A 21087-nucleotide genomic window follows, 5' to 3' on the forward strand; every position below is an offset into this window, starting at 1 on the left:
TCTTCTTTTCATCTTGTACGTTAACGACATGCCATTTAATAGGAAACCGCCAGTGGGTTTTCATCTTTCTGATAGAATAATATTAATAAAATACATACTTCATAACAACATGTAAAATTTCCTTGAATCTGGTCATTCCCAAGAATAATACCACGTTTTAAACACAATTTTTACAAATTTTGCTAAAGTCAACCCGCCTGCAGAATGATAAAGAGCATCTCTTCTTACAGGGAATAGACAGAGTAATCAAACTTTCTTTACTGAAAATTATGAAAAAAATGCGTCCTCCCAGTTGTGTGAAAAAGATTGATTTTATGCCAAATAATCCCCACACTTGGGAAGTGTAACTTTTCTTTTTTCATAGAATTCCGTCCTTCTAAAGACGGCAATTTCGATATTGAACATTATCCGCGTGAAGGAAGGTCAAAAACTTTCGAAGACACTGACTTTAAAGAATTCCTGGAAGAGAATCCATACCAAACCCAGGGTCAGCTTGTTTCGGTATAAGGAGTTAATTGTCAAGCCTGAGCGATTGTATGTTTAGATAATGATCTTAAAAAACCTAGGGTTCCTTGTGGTTTGAAACCTAGAGACGTTGAGCGTATTTTATTCGCCGGTGAACAACTGCTCCAGCGGCAAAAAAGGAAGGATTAGTGACGGGTGATAAAAATGGATTCATGACAGCAACCCTAAGAAAATAAAGTCATAAGGACTGCCAAGTCATGCTTCTAAAGCAGGTATTAGACGACGCAAATATTTGCTATTTTTGGTGTGATTTTTATTTGCACAAAATAAAATCTGTATTAAAAAATAGCAAACATTTGCTTCGTCTAATACCTGCTTAAGTCGTCCGTTTGGCTAAATATCTCACTGCGAAGGTTATGCTGTTTATTTGGTGGTACCAGGTCGTTGTTGTTTATTGTGAGCTGCTGAAACCGAACGAAACCATCACTTGGGATCCCGATTAGTCTGAATACTGTGCGAAAAACGGCCACAATACGAGCAAAGCCACAAAGTTGATCAAAAATACCAAAAAATTATCAAAAAATACCTGGAAACACTGCAGTGAAAGAGACGGTAGCGCAAGCGCATCGAGAGTTAAAAAAAGTCGTAGCAGAAGTAAACAGTTCTCAATGGAATATAGAAAGGTACAAAGATCGTTTGAATCTCAGATTTAAAGGGCTCTTTTTTGTTAACAGTAATGACGTAGAACATGGTTCAGTAGATTTTTTCAGAAGTTTTGAAAGTTTTAAGCTAAAAATGCCATTTAGCAATGCGGAATACCGTTTCACATGGATCAAGATCTACGACACAAACCAAGAGCACGTAATTTTTGCCTCTTTTTTACCACTAATACAGAAAAATGTCTTTTTCTTCCTCACCTGTATACACCTCATTGAACAGTTCTGGCAAGACGTCCTCATTCGTGTTCGGTGTTTAAGTCACAAGCGGCCGATTTCGAGCTGTCACTTCGAATTTTCAGAAGCACAAGACTCGAAAATAAATTATACGTTCCCTGTAAAACGCTATTTTATTTTTGCTTCACCGTAGCAAGCATAAAGTAGCATATTCACAGGTGACGCATAAACAAATAATAGCTCGAAAATTTCGAGTCGAAATCGGCCGCTTGTAATTTCAACACCGTTCCACCTTAAGCTCGTCTCTGCTTTTCTTTGCAGACTGGAGAGGATCTTTATAAGAAACACGTTCTATTTGAGCATCGTCCTTGGCTGTCGTTTTCCGTGGACTCCTGTTTTATCGAACACGAAGAGCATTGGAATTGGCTTGAAGTCGGCCATTTGTGGTTTCAACACCGTTTTACCTTAACTTGACTGTGAGCTCACGAACAGTCCAAAGACGACATGTGGAGCATAGACTCTGTGGAAAAAAACCCAAGAAGGTTCCTATGCTCACGCAGAAAAATGTTCTAGCGAAGTTGAAATTTGCCAAGGACTATTCCGATTGGATAGGCGAAATGTGCTGTGGTCTGAAGAAAAGAGGTCAACTTGAACGATTCTGGTGGAAAAATCTGGATACGACAACAATGTCCAAACATGCAGGAAGCGACATCATAGTCTGAGGGTGCTTCTCCAGGTACTGAGTCATAAAATGGCCATCCTTGTCACCAGACCTAAATCCCATCAAGAATCTGTGGTAAGTCGAGAAGAAGTCGGTTTAAACAGTAAATCCAAAACAAGCAGGACCTATAGGTGAGAATCCAAGTAGCCTGGTATGCAATTGCTTTCATTTTTATTTTAGTACTTAAGGTGAAACGGTGTTGAATCCAAAGATGGCCGACTTCGAGCCCCAACTTCGAATTTTCAAAAGCACAAGACTCGGAAACAGTTATGGCGTTCCCTATAGAAACGCTGTTTTAAATTTGCTTCACCGCAGCAAACATAAAATAGCGTTTTCACAGGTGACGCATTTACTGTTTCCGAGTCTTGTGCTTTTGAAGATTCGAAGCGGTGGCTCGAAGTCGGCCATTTGTTGATTCAATACCGTTTCACCTTAAATATGCTGAAAGAGTGGATTTTTGTTTGGTTCGACACTGTGCTTCTGAACTATTGATCCGATATTTTAGCTCGAAAAGAACAAAATCACAAATCATATCACCAGAGGCGTCGTCTGGCTGATTTCACCACATGTGCACCAAAAATTTATTTCTTTTTCCTTAAATGAAATAAGAAAATCAAACCAAAGTGTTTGATGCTTTGTATTGAAGGGTTTCGCTAGTATTCTTACTTGTTTTTAAAGGTTATTATATTTCGATAATTGCATATGCCCGTATATTAGAAAATAGGGTACCTGTGCAGTGCACATGTTGCACAGGTGGACCCGACGCCACTGCATATCACCCATTCTTATGAACTGGTGGTTATATCTGGAGAATCACGAATAACCTAAAAAAAGGCTCATAGGATAATTCAAATTTATTATATTTAATTTGAAATATCTGGAAAACGGATGCATTTTGAGATTAACCTCATCTTCAATTTGAAGAAATCTGCCAAGAAATCAAATCAATTGCTGTCAAATACTTAAGATGAAACTTTTCTGAGAGAAAGAACGTGTCGCAGGCGATTTTACGCTTCAAAAATGGTGATTTTCACGTCCGGTATAGTGGTAAAAGGGAGAAAGTTTTTCTTCAGATGCCGAATTGGAACCATTACTTGACCAAAAACGCATTCCATACTCAAAATTTATTGTCAGAATCATTGCAATTTAATCAGCTCGCCATGTTTTTACCTTCGTTTACCTTCGGGCGAATCAGTTTTGTTCTCGGTTGTGGCAGAACATTTCAATTGTGACCAATTGTGTGTAGGTGACAGTCCAACAAAAATAATTATCAATTGAGTACACGATTGCTCCACCAGAAAAATCATAACGTCCAAAAAGTAAATAAAATTACTACCAGGTATCAGTCAATAAACAAAAAAAGTGTGGTGCGCATCGAGAGTTGAAAAAAAGTTCACGGAAATGCTGCTCTAAGCAAAACAATGTACCGTGACTAGTGCCGTCGCTCTGAAGACGGTAATTTTGATGTTGACGATGTTCCACGTGAAAAAAAGGCAGCCGAAACCCTTCGAAATCTCGAATTGCTCGAAGACGATCCGTGCTAAACGCAGGAACAGCTCGTTTCGGTATAAGAACTTGAACCATTTCCAAGCATTTGTATGTGAATCTAATAAGGATGATATAAAAATAAACTACGAACAATTCTTACTCATATCAAATAGTTTCAGAATTGGTAGACCAGCACCAAAGCTTTGCTTTTTTTTTGCTTTTGCCTCAGACGTCTATAGTTGTGAAGAAAACCTACTTGAAAATAAGGTTTGGGCAAATAATAATGCTTCGTAAAAAAATATTCTCTAACAGAATATTCGTATGAAGAGTTACACACTTAATTTTTTTGCCGGGTCTCGGTAACTTATTGCCGAGAACGGCACCACTGAGTGCTCGATTAAAAAGATAATGACAGCTGTCACATTGTTTCGTAAATCTCGGTTCACCCAACTGAAATCTCGGCACAAAATATCCGAAATCTCGGTAGTAATATTTTGTGCCGAAATTTCATTCAGGTTGAACCGAGGTTTACGATAAAATGTGACAGCTGTCATTAATCTTTTAACCGAGCACTCAGTGGTGCCGTTTTCGGCAATAAGTTACCGAAACCCCGCAAAAAATTTCAACTGTGTACGACTTATTTTTCATTTACTTAGAATTGAATAAAAAACCGAAAACACTGAGAGTGGCGCGAAAATTGTCCACTTTTAAATGCTTAAAACTCAGTACGTTTTCAATGGATTCTCTCTATTTATACAGCAATCGATTGGAAAATTAGCTGTGCATCCACCGAAATGCAAAAACTTGTGATTTTGTGATGCTAACTATTGTACTATGGAAAAATGTAGAGACTTGTTAAACGCATGTTTCGGCCAATCAAATATGAAACATGACCTTCTTCTAAAGAACAGCTCTAGTCCACACAGACACGCCTACCGGAAGTTTAACTCTCAGTAGTCACGTATTAAAACTAGCATGCAGAAATTTAGTCTTAATTGTATAACCGATTACTGCAGTAAGAGGACGATTGACTCTTACTGGAAACTGGTTTAACCCGCAACCACTGCTTTTGGGACAGCAAGGCTGACCATACGACTCATTGTATCACAGCGTTCCACAACAAAAAGACCAACCGGCGGACCGCAGTACTGCACAGCATTGCTGAACATGTCCAGACATGTTAGTAATTTTGTCCAGATCTTTCGCGTCACGTTTGCTTTTAACCATTTGGCTACTGCTGATAGCTGTGAGTGTGCCGGTAGTGTGTGTGTGTATAACGGTCGGTCCTGTTCGCTTGCTTGCAGTGTGAGCGAAGCGAAGAATAACAAGAGAACTGGAGCCATCCCATGTCATCGGTGAAGGGCAATCCAAAATCAACGCTTCTCTTCAAGGTTACCAATCAATTATAGAAAAAAAATTTGCAAGAGAATCAGGTAGATCAATTTTAAAACTTTGAAACCATGTGAAGTCCAGCTTAAGTTATTTTGTAATGACTTTAACACACTCATTTTCTTTTAATTGCAGTTGACGTCCCAATAAATTTCAATATATTCAGACACTAGATTATGTGTTCTAGTAGTCCAGATATATGTCCCGAATTTATAATTGTGAACTCAATACTTGCTCGTGTATTGAAATATTTTATAACATAAACTTTATATCAAACTCAATAGTTTTTCTTGTCATCAGTGAAACTGCTTTGTTATTTCCTAATTTTCGAAAGTATGAACTGCGTTTCACCTTTATTCTTTGGGACGGGATTAGATTGCCCAAGACTCTTCCCATGCGTACGATTACAGACGCCAGACGTGTCTTTATCATGCCAGGTGCATGATAAGAAGTAACACGGTAGTATAAATAAAGTGGGAAGTATTCTTTCAATGCAGCATGTAATTTGACCGCAATTTTTGTCAGACTACAACAAAATAAGTTTAACGCTAACCTCATTCATCTTCACGCGTGTGTTCATATCAAAACCACTTAAAATACAGCAGCTAACGAGTTAACGGTGTTAAAACGTAGATAGCTAACATAAATAACTTTGGTCCCGATACGGGCCCCGATAACGTTATCAGTATGTTTAGGTGAAATGCTGTTATTATCTTTAGTGCTCAATTTAATCTGTACATAAAACATTAAATCCGTTGATTTTCGGTGAACCTTATATCAAAACAGCTTTGGACTCTGACTTAATAAGACCAACTTTTGGATTCCTATTTTTTGATACGTCTTAGACAAAAAAAAACAAGAGTTTGTTGTTTGAGCTCCCTCCGATTTCAAGAGAATCATTCGGTTTCAGTGGAAACCGACTCATCACCAACCATTGCAAAGGTGATATCATGTATTTACATACCGAACGCGAACCAGTTGCGCTACAAACCATCTCATTCATAACTTTTTGCCTTCTGGCGGGCAGGCAAACCTCTGCCCGCCTCTGCAAAGTAACTAAAAGTCGATCGCTGGCAGGCTTAGTAGCAATCTTGTACAGCTTCTCGAGCTCAAAATTGTCATTGATCGCTGCCCACTCGGCCACTCGCGGTTCGCTAAACGCGCTCAACCTTTAGCCTATTGGGAAATATCAGCACCTTCGAAAAGTAGCAAACATACACCGGATCAGCTTCCCTCAAGTGGGCGTATTTATGTTCGCTTGCGTCCCATTCGGAAAGACGGTTTGTTTTCGGAAAAAGTCATTTCCGATCGATTCGAGATGCTCATCTAGTCGTGTTTAGAAATATGTTCTTTTTCATCATCAATATCTATGCTACTGACTATGCTAATGTGCGATTTTCGACCGAATCGGACCGAGTTTTGAGTAGATCGACCCGCACGTAAAGTAGAATTAGAACAGACATTTGACGAGGGGCTGCTCTACCACAAATCCTAAAACGAAGACGTTCGCCTAAAATCTGAATAGGAAATTTGATTCTCAGTCTAATTTATAATAGTTCCCCAATTGCGCACCGTACCAGAAAACCAAAAGATCAACTCAGAGGCGCTAATTTATCGGTTGAGTTGGGGGAAGGGGGGAACAACAGATACAAAAAATAGACCGGCAGCCGGATAATGTGAAACCCCGTAATGACGGCGGCGGTGGCAGCGTGTTGAAAATCAATTATTCGCCACGAATGTGCACTGTTCGGTATTAGCGCGCCGCCGCTGCAGGCGAAATAAATTTTTATTCATCGTACTTTTGTGGTCCAATTTCGAGCGCAATCTGCTCGAGTGCTCGTCAGTTGGATTACCTTGGGGCCTCCGGTGCGTGGTAGGATCACAAGCTTCCCAGCGTTGATGTTTACGTGGGTAAGTCCGCTACTTGTAGATATATGTGTGTGTACGTGTGTACGTAGGTGGAGCTGATTTGATTCGACTCGATCAGATACCTTTCAGATTTACTTCACGCTTATTTATAATTTTGAAATTCACACTCTCTCACTGGCACTATAAATTACCAAATTTTCAAACACTGCCGCAGCGATCGCAATTCTATTTCTTCAATCAACAACCAAATTACTTAGAAAGCGCCATCAGCGAAATCTCCTTTGTTGAATAATAAAACCTAGAAACACATGAAATCAAACAACAAACTACACCATAATTACGTCAGCGGACGAAGCTCCGATGTCACGTCGCAAAACAGCGAGCGAAAGATAAATATTGGCGACTCGCGGAGTTGTGCGATATGGCAATTGTGCACTCGCGATAACAGCTATGCAATGACCACCCTTTCTTCGGTACGGTTTGATCGGTTCAAGGACAAACTTCTCAAAACGAATCGAAAGAGCCGTAATTCACACTATCGTTACAATTATTATCGCTCCCGCACATGCAGTAACTGGAGAGTTCTCGCCAAGCATGCACCGATTGCTTCACACTAAGCACACACGCAAGCGCACTGCTCGAAACAAACGGATACTAATGAGTGGTGGTGGGTGTGGGAGTACCGATCGGGTGGGTGGCAGCGAGCACAGGAAGTGAGTGGCTGTTATGAATAAACACTAACCAACTTGAGCGGGAGACCGAAAGAATCGCGCGCGACTAACTCAACGTGCTGGCAGTTACTGAACGCGATCCGACGGTTTGAGCTGAAGCGACTTACTGGCAGTAGATGTGTGCTCTGCTGATGATGCGCGGCGTTCACTGATGACGACACGCGGTGATGACGGCGGCGATGGCTTAGCGTGGTCGGGGTGAGTATGCCTAGCGAAACCCGCAAAGGAGCATATACTGGTGGATGCGGATTTGACCAGGCGAATGGGGGGGATGGGGAGGGACTAAACAACATTACTTTGTGCAGGCGGAATCAGCTCACGGAATCGTTTTGGAATCTGGGACTGCTAGCAATTTGTTTTCTTTTTGAATTTTCTGTGCCATACTGGCTGATTTACATTTTCGACTAGCATTTGCATTTCGAACGAACATTTAAATTCAATGACCCAGCTTTGCTGAGCCTCCGGGAGCATTTGCGCGTTGGTGTACGGGTTCAAGCGAAAGGAGTGGATAATCAGACAGTTGAATATCAATATGCTATGTTTGCTATTGAATATATTATCATTTTGCGAACAACTCTGCACACGGTGGGGTAACAACTTCAAATGAGCTCAGTTTGGATATTGTTACTACCTATATACTAATGTTTCTTTTATCAAAATATTTAACCTTATCATTAGCACCATTTTACACACCCTAGGCATATTCTCGCTTCTAGAAATAGGAGTATTTACCAATTTTTCTTGGTTTTACACTGCATTGCAGAGATCGAAGATTGCCAATTGGGCTTCGAAATGACGCCAGACAACAATTGTCGGATTCATAGCGTCATATCAGTTCCGAGAATATTAATATTGGGAAGCATTTGGAAATTGTGCCTCAAACTTTCCAGAAATTGGTAGTCGCCATGTTGAATTTAAAACTGGTATCAGACACCGATATTTGCGCACTGGATATCATCCCGATTCGTGAAAACCCATTTTGGGGGATATACAATTGATTTTCGCAGATTTTCTGAAACTGAACGTTGCCAGCTTACACTACACCATTGGATACCGATTTTCGTTTCTCAAACGTGATCCTGACTCCAGGAATACCCATATGTAATTATCCAGCTTTCCAGAGACCGAATGTCACCATCTTGAATAAAAGATAGCGTTTAATATCATATTGGCTCCGAAAATATTTGTATTGTGGAATATAAAATCGATTTTCGCAGATCCACTGGAAATCACCACCTTGAATTTCAAAATCGCGTCGGACAATTTCTAGGCCAATATTAAGTTTTTTTTTTTTTTCAATATTACTCTGTTTTGTGTAGCTTTCCGGAAATCGCAAGTCGCCATCTCAGATTTAAAAATGACGTCGAACGTGAAGTTCTGGTCTAAGGACGCATTTTACGATCTCCAGACATAACCGAGGCCCTAAATCATCGATTGCATTCAAAAAAATTCTATAACGTTGAAGGATTGTCGCTCTACCCTTTTATTACGTTATAGCGAATGAAGAATCAAATACGCGTCAAGAGCCCTGGTGACAACAAGTTTGAATTCTAAAGATTGTGAAAAAAATCCTCGTTTTGAGTTTGTGGTGTTACGTTTCGTTGTCTCAGAATGATCAACACTCAGTATTTTCCACCAAAACTTTTACATTGGACGACGACTAATATTACCCCACAGACAGATTCAACGATTCAGTGTCTTCCACTTCAAGCTGAAGATGCAGTCGTTTTGAAACACAACTATAATAAATAACATTAGCATAAAAACTTCTTGAGAAAGCCTGATAGTCCGTATAGAATGGTATTAACATCGCGGTTAACAAAATGGATTTAGAGCAATTTAGAGAAGCTCATAGCCTCAAGGTTACAGAACCCGCTTTAGAAAGCGATTGGTCATGAGTTCGATTCTAAATAGAACGAAGGACAGTTCGTTGTCAGAGGAACTTTTACGCATGGGTTTATTCTCAGACTTCCTCCCATTATGCTAAAAAATTGTCAGACCCGACACACAGTCGAATGAGTTGAATACACACCTCTTTGGACAATTGTAATTACCGATATTTGGTAGGAGTAACTAACGAGGCTCGGTTAAGAAGCGCAATAGAGTTACGCGTAGAGGAAAGAGTAAATGTATAAAAATTCACCATTTTCCACGGTGACAAAGTTCCTTTCGTTCCGTTGCAGTCTTTAGAGATCCAGAGATCGAGAGTTAAACTCGATCTCTAGCAACAACGATTACAACGCTTCTTTCCTCACCTTCCCAACCGACCGTAAAGACATAGCCTGTTAAAGACTGCATCAACTAATACACATTTTGTCTACAGTATTACAAAATTCCCTGCTTTGAGCAACGATAAGAGATTTGAAGGAAAAAAGTTCATGGTGCACTTCTCCCCTACATTCCAGCTCACACAGTAAAGATCGACAGTGCGACTACGGTGCATCTGCTGAAGGATGAAGCCGGCCGTTTTAAGGATTTCAGCCTTCAGCCGATTAAGATACTGGATTGCATGCTATTGCATCCAGTATCGCTAGACAGGGGTATAAAAACGTACACCCAATCAGACTCGTTTTGAGAGGCTTTCACCGGATCTGCTCTACCGTGCTATGTTCTCATGGCTTGTTTGTACCGCGAGTGATGAATTGCATCAAATGGTAACAGTATGGTCATCTACTACGGCAAAAAGGAGAGATGTGGTAAATGCGGAGAGCAACATGCGGATGACGCCTTCGATAAAGGGTGTGAAAAGTGCCTCTATTGCGGGTACACTCTGCATGAGCTGTCCGCATGCCTCCCGTACAAATAGTGCCAAGACACAATTTACCGTTCTCTGAGCGCACTTTCGCAGGAATGTTAAGGAGGCTGCTGCCACTAAACTAGTTCCAGAATCTTTATGAGGTGTTGTCGTTTGATGAGTTTGATTCTGACGATTCCGTTGGGGAATCTTCTTTTGTCGGGAAGTCTAGCAGTACCTTTTCTAAAAGAACATTCAATAACACAGGCTCTGTTCTAGAGCTCAAACTGGAGAAATATGAGAAAGTATTGGTTTTTAACCATTTTTGTGAATTTTAGTGCCCCTGGTGACCTTGGAAGTTCCTTTAAAAGGCCGCAGAATGTTTTCTCGTCGGATTCGTCACTTCTATTGTAAAAAAAAATCCTCGAAGCAGCGAAACCAGATTGGAAAATACGTCTTCAGTTTGAAGCCACTTGTTCCTGGTTTGGACAGAAGACATTGAAAAATATGTGAAGACATTCACAATTTGCAGCGCCTTCTTGCGACATCTTTTTTTTCCAGCTTTCGGGCGATTTTCACCAGGTATCTTAGCTGGGAAGACATTCAAGGACAGTTTTTCGTGTAGCTAGAAGACATTTGAAAAAATGAGCTGGCATCCCTGCTTGCCCGTATATTTACGCGGGTTGCTTTTTTCTATTACACAAAAACGGTAAAAGGTATCAACCTCATTTCAATCACGTGTTCCGTTCTATATCCTTCTACAAGAAAAACCATAATTTTCAGTGTAAATACTTAAAATTTAAAATTTTGCATGTTGATCTCTAGATTCACCCCATCAAATTCAAACGAGGTTTCCTTCGTTATGTTTTCAACTTAAAAAAATCTTTTTTACGCGGGCCCATACAAATTTAGTACGCATCCCCCGCGTAAAAACTAAGGTTTTAGTGATCAAAAGATTTCAACCTACATATTTTCGGACTCAATATTTGCAGATTTGAATTTGGAGATTCTGTGACAGCACGGCTAAGGCAGCGCGCGCGTGCAAATTGTATCCTTAATAAAAGTTTGAATTTCAAGTGTTTTTTACCAGCTATTTGTGCTAAAACTAGAATGTTTCGTGTGAGTAGATGCTACAGGCTGTGAAGGCGATCGAATATGCAGCAAATTCAATGAATTCAGTCAGAGAAGTACATGTTATTGTTGAGAATTTGTGGTATTTTAACATTCGAACACAGTAAAAAAAAATCGGCGCCCATTTCGGGATTTTAGTTAGTGTTATTTGTCATTGATTTCCTTACATTCTTCGTGCGTTTGCTTATAGAGATAAGTGACATTTCAGCTGCGCGCACTGGCCAACGTATGTAGCCGTGTATGGTTTTTTGTCCCATAAGCTGTTAATCTGCTGATGGGGTAAATTGGCTTATTTCGATTCCTGGTAACGGATAAACGATATATTGCGTGTCGAAATTGAAACGATCACTGGGTGTTTAACGAAATATTTGTTTAGCTGTTCAAGGCGTACAATTGCAGACAAGACAGCGATTGGTTTAGCGTGTTTTTCTTAATTGGCTTTAAACGCTTGGGAAATTAGGATATTTCTGAACGAGATGATATTTTTTCGGGCGTATCCGATTAAAACGGAGGACATTTTTTGTTTAACTTTGCAAATAATCTACGTTCAGGACAAGCAGGTGTCGGTACTGATCAGCATGCAGAGATCATTGGAGATTCGATGTACAGTTCCGATCGACTCTGATCAAAAACGAAGTTGCAACTCGTGGTAGTCAATCAAGCTCAAGTTCAATATTTGCAGATTTGAATTTGTGTACCTAGAAAGAGGTAGCTCGAAAAGTGTTAGGGAAGGACGTTCAAGTTCGGGCCTTCCTTCCAAAAAATACTCTCCAGTAGGGTGGCAGCGAAAAGAGTCATGTCGAATTTCGAAAACCAACCATGTACATTTTGTTTATTGGCCCAAAAAAAGATCTGTGCATAAATAAGTTCAGCTCAATCGGACATGATTTAGGGGTACCTCAAAGCGTTGTGATTTTTCGTCCCTCGAAAATCTACCACGGAGTACATGAAATTGGGATAATCGGAACTTTCTTTTTTTTTATGCCAAATGACTTAAAAGAGCATAAAACGTCGAGATCTTTGATAGAAAATCGACCTTTTGGGACTTAGCCGTTTTCTGGGTTGATTTTCATTAGGGTGTCAGGCTCTAACCAAACGAAACAGCAAGTCCGCGTTTCGTTGTCTATCTCCGGCCTAAAGCAAGGCTGAAGTTGAAATCTCTGAACGTTGTTCGAATTTCGAAAGACCTGACGTCACACTACAAAGCCGTGGCTGATATCTTAAAGATCAGACCAAACAAGCTCCGTGTCGAGGTCAATGACAGGCCAACGATGTAGCTTATTCCGAGCTCATTACTCGGGAGTAACGCGTATACATACCCGCCTAAGACGTAGAAATCGACGGTGTTGTAACCGATCCGAGTCTGTCCGTCGAGTGCCTCCTGAAAGATGCTGTTGGCTGTTTTTAGAACATCAGCCATCCTGAGGTAAAATACTTGACTGCAAGCAACTGTGCCGCTCGTCGGCGGAAAAAAAGTATGCACTCCGTCAAACTCGTTGCTTGTTACGTTAGCCGGGCCCGCATTACCAAGCCACATATCGATCCACCGGGTTCGTTTCCCTGTGTGCTTATTTGTACCCTGATCAATGAACTGCACCAACTGCAAGCAATAAGGCTCCAATAAGAGGCTGCGCGATAAGTGTGGAAGGAACCATGTAGTGCGAATGTCATCCACTACGAAGAGAATCAGTATGAGCTCTTCACATACAGCGCGGCGTTACATTAAAACAGTCTCTTTAAGAGCGTTCGGAGCGTTGTTATCCTGATATACCCAAACAGACCACGGCCACTTCCACCCTAACAGCGAATCTCTTTGATCTGTTGTGTTCAGATGAACGAGTCACTGAAAGGAGCTTTTTATGCCAATCCTGGGGAGTCTGGAAAAAAGGAAAAAAAAACCTCACCTAAACCTCCCAGAAAAAGACCTAGAATTTTCCAAAGTGAAAGGAACAGTACAACCAAAACGAAAAGTTCTGCGGAATAACGTACCAGAAGAAGTTACCAGCACTTCCAAGAACATCCAAAACCGTAATTGTACCTTTTACACATCCAGTTGATAAAAAAAAATGCTGGATTTGTGAAATTTTATGCATTGTGGACTGGATTTTAGAAAACTTTAATATACCTGGTCCAATTAAAAACTTTCTTCCAGCATTTCCCCTAATGGTTAGATCATTTTTGAAGCAACCAATTGCCCAATGACATCCTCTTGCAGCTATCATATCCTTCGATGCCTAATTCGTCTGCTTAATCAAAGATGTATTTTGCCAAAAATTGATTCATCAGAAGTTCTTATAAATAAAAAACGAAGGGGACATTTTTTTTCTTTGCTTAACTTGGTTTACTACAAATGTTGATCTCAACCTCCATGATTTTAATATTATTCGCCTTGATCGAGCCACCCAATATAGAGGAGTACTTTTAGGGATTAAGAAATGCTATCCTTCCTATTGTATCAACCTCCCTCTCGATTCCAGCGAACGGGGATCCAGCGACTTGCTTGTAGCGGTAGTCCAAGGGGATGTAAAAGCTACCTAGAGTGGCGACACTGTCTGTCGGCACAGCTCGGTGCCATAATCGAGTTTGCAGATTGCCGTAATAATATCTCGAAGCACTTGAACCAGAGTCTTCTATTGTTATGCATCTATGGATGAAGAAGTCGCGAAAATAAAAAAAGAAGCAATGGCGATGCGCGGTCTAAATACTCCGAGGTCTTGAGGGACATGAGAAGCAACGCCAAGCTAATAAATTTGGGCGAGGACGTTGGGCCATTCGTCGATCTTATATTGGCGAAACAATCCTAGAACTTTACAGAGACGCGAAGGGGAAGGAAACTACCTACAAATAGGTAGTTTTAAAAGTGTTAGGGAAAGACGTACAAGCTCAGGCCCTCGTCCTAGAGGTGATTCATCAGCTTAAAAACCTGGATGGAATCACCGCAGGTTGCGACAATACACAAGCCTTCGAAAAGAGTGTGGAGTACAGTCCCTATAAATACAGTTTGGCAGAGTGCATTCGGGAACCAATTTAAACTGTTATAACGCGAACCAGTTGTATAGAATTTCCATTGACTGGTTTTCCGTTATAACAGTTCAAATTGGTTCCCGAATCCACTCCGCCAGACTATTAAAGTATACAGTGACTATAGTGTGGAGTGGTGGTGGCCGCGGAGGCGATTCGCCTTCAAAAGGCCCCTTCTTCCCAAGTAGCCACCATGAAGCTCCTATCGGCCGAGGGAAGTAAAACTCTGAAGAAAGCCAAGTTGACGGTCGGTTGGTCGCTATGCCCGCTGGCATCCTCCAACAGCCTGATGTTTGCTGAGGTGTTTCATATCGAACCCCCACCGCATTCCTCCCGGAAACGGTAATTGAGTAGCGGATGAGTCCAGTATGGCGGCCATATGGACGACGGGCAGGTTCCCGGTTCAAGAAATTGTGTCGACATCGAATGAGGGCTACGTGGTTGATAAGGTGGACGAAGTATTCTACTGCAGTTGCTATGCTTCGCCACGTTGGTCTACAGGAAGATTCTTCCAGATGGTCGACCGTGGAACCAACGGGCCTAACGCCGTCGTGGGTCGTGAGTGACTTCAACGCTTGGACTGTCGAGTGGAGAAGGCGCCACACTAACAGAGGGGCCCCCTAGCCAATGCCGGCGCTGAAAGCACCTAGAGCAGAAACGGTACAGACTCGACATCGCGGATGGAAGACATCACATTTGAATGCCGATGTAATTCCGGAAGAAATAAGTTTGGGTCACGAAGAAGGGAGGGTCCCCCCGATTGCTCATCAACTTATTGCTACACTACCGCGCTTCCAACCTAGAAATGAAAGGCGACAGCGCCAACCAGAGCCTGACAAAGTCATTTTAAATTGACAATTATCAAGTTATAGTGACGTTTTGACTCGTCGCTTTGAAATGATACAAAACATTTTCAAGCACTTCGTGAGTCACATGAAACCCGGTCGAAAGCTTTTGCTTTGATTTTGACAGCTGAAGGGCTTGAAATTGATACCAATGCTTTTCAATTGAAAGCGGAGATACCGCCATCACTATCACATGACAATTCTCAATTGAAAATGACAATGAACTCTGGCGGAGACTACTTCACGTATATATAGAAAATAGAAAGGAAATATTGATCGGAACTTTATTCTAACTACAGCTTGCGGTATTAGAAAGTTATAATCAAACGACGCGATGCGGTGCTAATTTCAATTGAGACGCTGAAGGAAAGGAAAAAGTCTCTCTCTTCGTCACTCTCTCCGTCAATTGAAATAGTCATCAGTTTCATTGGACAACAGACGGGAAAGAGAGAAGGAAGTGCATCGATGACAGCAGCCGAAAGGAATCAATTGAAAATGAAACTGTTCGAATCGACATGACAGCGCGAAATATTCAGTTTCATTGTTTTTTTTTTTCTCGAAAATGTAGAGCCCTGGTGCCAACTCGAACCCGTTGAGTGACGCCTACAGGATCGACAGAGCATTCACCAGCGATGTTGGAGCTAACCATTGAGGGACTCAGCACAAACAGTGAGTGACGGTAGCCGCAGAGAGGTTGAGGAGGTGTTTAGGGTAACGGACGATGAACTCATTAAGATCGCAAACTCTCTGACCCATCGGCATGTAGACCAATCTGTCTGATAGACTTGTGAGATTCACCGAGAGTGACGTAGACGTTAAAAATGCATTCAATAGCCCCAACTGAGTGTCTACAGTCTATGCGCTTCGGAGTCTTAGAGTGTCGGTGCTGTACAAGATTCTAGAAAATTACCCCTAGAATCAAGAGCCTAAACTTAAGCTCCCACCGCTGAAACTTAAGCTCCCACCGGGAGCTGTGATTGTGGGCTTTGCGGACGACATAACTCTAGAAGTCTTCGGTGAGTCAATCAGCGAGGTTAAGTTGAAAGCCGCGCTATCTACACGCGCAGTTTAGGATTGGATGCACTCCGGTGATGGTAGACGACGCGTTCACGTTTGGGAGCCCGCCGACTATACCACCTTGCACCTTCCACCTGTCACAGATTCTGTCAGGCCATGGCTGCTTCAGAGAGTACCTGCGCAGGTTTGGACACCCGGGGTCACCCATGTGTCCTCAATGGGCGGATGCGGTGAAAATCACTGAGTATGTGCTATTTGTATGTCCTCGTTTCGCACAGGCGAGGAGTAACACTTCTGTATCAACATTTGGTCGGCCAAGAACACAACTGGGGCTATTTGGGACGTAAGGTTCCAGATAAAATTCTAAAAAAAAAATATAAATCTGTTTGTTCTATTAAGGTTATGAAACTTTTTGATTCTTCGAATTATCCCTCGACATCGAATGAGAGAGAGTGAAATTTTTGAATGAAGCGTAATTTGATTTTACTTGCAAAGTACAGTTTAATTCACATTTACAACTTTATTTTTGCCAGTGATTGCTATACCTTCCTAAGAAAAAGTCAAAAAACAAACTTTTTATTGCAGTGTTAACATAAAAATGCCCTACATAGTTTACTGTTGAGTGTTGATAAATACACAATCCGCGAACCGAATAAATGATAAACGATTGCACAAGCCAATTAACTCTCACTGTAATAATCATTCGTACAAAGGTTTCCTTCACCCTCGCGTTCTTAATGGCGTGAAAAAATGTTAAGTGATCAGAAATACAGAGTCGTTAATCGGCGCGCAGCATGATATCATCGCAATTCTCGCCAATCCATTCGGCTTAGTACTGACGACGTCATCGCCGCCGGACGCCATTCATACACTCCACAACAGTTCATCTCACCATTTTAGGCTCTCACTGCTAGGGCGTTCGTCAATCTCCGTTGCAATCTGCTGCAGCGATCACGACTTCTGGCCTCTACGTATGGTGTTAATAGCAAGTTCATTAGCTTATGTTATTCTTCAGTTCTCACGATTGAAAATACAATCTTGACCTCAGTTGTGAGTGAAGTTTTGTTCCATCAATCATTTATCAGTTTTTCAACATTCCGAACCTCTAAGCGGAATTTCATTTTGCTCCATTGGAGGATTTTCTCGCGGAATTTCACCGAACCTGTTGTGCACATGATTTTCCTTGCACTCACTGGACAGTGGGCGAAATATCGCGATTGTGAGACAATACTTCTCTTTCACAACAAGCTTCTCATAATGTTACCCGCTGTGTTCGCAGTAGCGATTGCAATCACAAGTGGGTTGTTGATCGACTTTTGGATTAATACTCGCGCACACACGGTCGCATACGAACAAAAGAAACAAGTGCAAGTTCGTAGAGAGTGCGGTTGCGGAATTTAACACCCTTTTCGACGCTGCCAGAGCGGTTACCTGCCCCCTATTGCTTCGTCCATCAGCGACTTCGAAATCGCCAACCTCTCGACTAAAACTGGCCAACCGATCTGGGGAAAAGTCATCAGCTCCATTCATAACGACTAGTCCGATACACAGTGCACAATGTGAGTGCGACTAGAGCGCGACCCATATGGCGAAGGAAAGTGGATCGCTTGGCTTGGTCATAAGCATTGATTCAAATGAAACGAAAACATGTACACTGAAACCAAGCGCTAAAGCGGTGCTGGCGGCCCTGACAAGGCAAACCGGTCAACCGACTGGCAATTGTCGCAAAAAGTGATAGTCCTGCGCTTCTGTCAGGCTTCACAGTAGTGCCACAGTGCAAGTGCATTAGATAATCAGTGTCGATTGCGAGGTTCAAAATGATGATTGTTCAATTTTCTTTGGAAATACCTGAGGGTTAAAGCAGAACTGAATCTGGCCATTATTTCTTTTTTTTTGTGTTTTTTTTCTTATTGAAAATTCATCAAAATTTGCTCTGTGTGTTTGCCTCCAATCTGTAGGACAAGCATAAAAACATAACACCACCTATCAACAATCATGTACGTATGCGTAATATACTGAATTAGAGTTTGGTGTTGATTTTCCTGACCCCGAGATAAAAATAACTCGAAATGATTTCATATTCAGCTATAATTAAACGTACGGTACCGCTGCTTGGCCAAGCTACTCGAAGACGTTTTTGGTCGTCGTGATCTCGTTGTACCGCCGAAGCTGGCAGAGATGTTTCATTCATTTCTGTTTTTTTTTTGCTGCTCGACGACGCCGTTAGATTTTTTTCTATTAAGAACATTTGTTTTCATCTTTAGAATGGTAATGAAAAACCACTCTGTTTCAAAGATTTTGAAATGAGGATTCGAAATGTTATTTTCAACAACATTTTTAAACAGTGGAACCTATGGAATCGATACACGGCTCTGATCTGGAATGAATTAGCAGTCTATTCGATTGGTATTCCAAGCATGCGCAAGTTTCATGTGCAACTCACGAATCAACGAATTTCCTCACCGCGACATCAAATTTCAAATGTTTTTTTGATATTCTAGACGAATCGCACAAACCTCGAACCTGTGATTTTGTACAAAGTAGTTTGTCATGTCCATGCACTTATCACATTTTCATGACGCGCGAATAGAAATATGAATCACTTCACTTCCGCTAACTCACCCAGTATTGTGAGTGACAAGTGTAAAAAATTTCTTATTGGAACTGAAAGCAGTCGCCTGAGATATTCTCGAACGAGGCTATACGCATTCTTATTTTGTTTTTAAATTGTTTCTACATCAAAGTTCGCACTGCGAGACCCATTCCAGATAAAGGGAACCGAGTACAACCCACAACGTACGGCTCAGCATCCAAATAAGGTACCGATTGGAGATTTACCGTAAATTGACATATTTGTGAATCGCTCACAGCCGCAGCGGCTCACAATCCAGAGCTAGAATTTTGTCCACCGTGTGTTCGCTGTTTACGTAAGCACTCCAGCCATACGGGACGTGATTCGAAATATTACCATTATATTTTTAAACATTTTTATCACATATTTTTTCTCAGCGAAAAATACTGCCTGTCTGTGCAAAAACTGCCCCTGTGAGTACAACACATCGAGAGCCGAAAGAGACAGGAAAAAATGGCGGATGATGTCGGTTCGGTTCGGTGCCAGCCAGATGCAGAAGTCGACGCTAAAATTACGCTTTTCTTCGCCAGTGTCGGCTTAGCAAACACTAACTAGACTTAGATTCGCACTTTAAAATTGCCCACGTACCTTTTTTAGCGAGCCATTCGGCTTTTGTCGCAGGGAAAACACGGAAATAGTACCACTTTGACACAAAACGCCCTAAAACTTTATATTCACAATACACACAGACGGGCTAGTTTTCAATCCTTCAGCCGTATTTTTTTTCTCCGTTCTTCCATACAGCGAACACAGTTCTCTCGCAGTGGTGTTGTGGTTTTCGAATGTTTACTTTTTCCATTCAATACCCACGGGTAGAAAGAGAGCGCAAAGCATGAATGTAATTACGCGTATATTTACGAGCCGCTAGCTGGACGCTGGTGTGCGCACCCACAGTTTATGCGCCGACAATGCGCAGAATAAATTTGTATGGGTAAAATTATGAATAGAGTAGATAAGGCAGGAACGTCAAAATCGATATTGCCACCGCTGTCAGCCAGCAGCGGTCCGTCGAAGATGTCAAAAGCGAACACACGCACACCATTATTGTGCTTCTCCGGCTGAACGAGGGTTTAGCTGCGCGCCGACATTCAGGAGAGGTTACACTTCTACAATGATATTTTATATGGAATAATAGAGTTAAAAAATACTCTATAAATATATAGTTTGATGTTAATATTTTACTAAAAGCCGTTCTTACAGACAAAGTTCTGAGGGTTGAATATTCTTCTAGAGAAAAAAACCTGAATTAATCCACCTAGTGGTGCAGAAACCTTTGTTATACTAACTATTACTTTATACATATTTGGCCAGTCACTTACAAATCGTATACCATCATAAGTCCAATTTCAATAATGAATGAAATGAATTTGAAAGATAGTTTTCAGAGAGTTAACCAAATATGAATGTTATCACTGGAGTACATGAGTCTTATTTTTTCGATCACGAACCAATTTTCAAATGCTGGCCAGAAGAAATTGAATTTTTTTTAGATAATCGAACGTGGGGAAACAGTTATAGATAACAATGATGCTGATTTCACACTAGAACAGCAAACAAGTATGTTAGTTTAAGGCGGTTCTACTTATTCGCTTTATTTTCAGAAATCGCAGAGCCTAGATTTATAAATCAGCATCAAGTTTTTTTTTACGAATTGAAGCAAACTTCTACAAACCTGCCCTCTATAGTTTAGAATTATACAGGAAAAAAAATATAGCTATTGATGAAAGTTGTCAATTTATTTCTATCTCAAATGCATTATCTGAAAATGAAGGCTCTCCACGATCTTTGAGAATTTTAGATTTTCAGAGTGTAGGCGAGAACATTATTCTTTTCGAAGGCCTAGACTGTATGAAAAAATCCGAGATAAAGACTTTTTCAAACTTGCTGCGATAAGGAGAAGTGGAATAACATGGATACTCTGTTTGCACTTAGTCCTAAATTAGAAAGCAATATTTATATCTTACATGAGCATATTGTATCATTCATAGAGATAAGTGACTTTTCACCTGCGCACACTAGTAAACGTGTATAGCCATGTAGAGTTGCTTCAACACTTTTTCCTAATTTTGCCGATTACGTTCACCAGCTACTTTAGATTCCTGGTCACAAATTCAATAAATAAAATAAGTATTCAACTGAAAAATTTTCCAA

The 21087-nt window shown here is 41.0% G+C and overlaps 1 protein-coding gene across 4 annotated transcripts in view; it reads right to left on the minus strand.

Annotated features, from left to right (window-relative positions):
- Nucleotides 1–19685, minus strand: part of LOC129726018 (talin-2) — a 119631-nt gene extending 99946 nt beyond the window's left edge. Inside the window, exons 1-2 of one of the 4 annotated variants that reach the window (XM_055682551.1) lie at nucleotides 7568–7634; nucleotides 6810–7123 (exon numbers count right to left, since the gene is read on the minus strand). The gene's annotated coding sequence lies outside the window, so the exon portion shown is untranslated. Of the gene's footprint in view, nucleotides 1–6809; nucleotides 7293–7567; nucleotides 7635–19524 lie in introns of those variants that run through there. The other 3 variants (XM_055682550.1, XM_055682548.1, XM_055682549.1) reach the window with 3 other exon arrangements.
- Between the last annotated feature and the right edge of the window lie 1402 nt (nucleotides 19686–21087).

The sequence above is a fragment of the Wyeomyia smithii genome, chromosome 2 (assembly GCF_029784165.1).
Source record: "Wyeomyia smithii strain HCP4-BCI-WySm-NY-G18 chromosome 2, ASM2978416v1, whole genome shotgun sequence".
NCBI lineage: Eukaryota > Metazoa > Arthropoda > Insecta > Diptera > Culicidae > Wyeomyia > Wyeomyia smithii.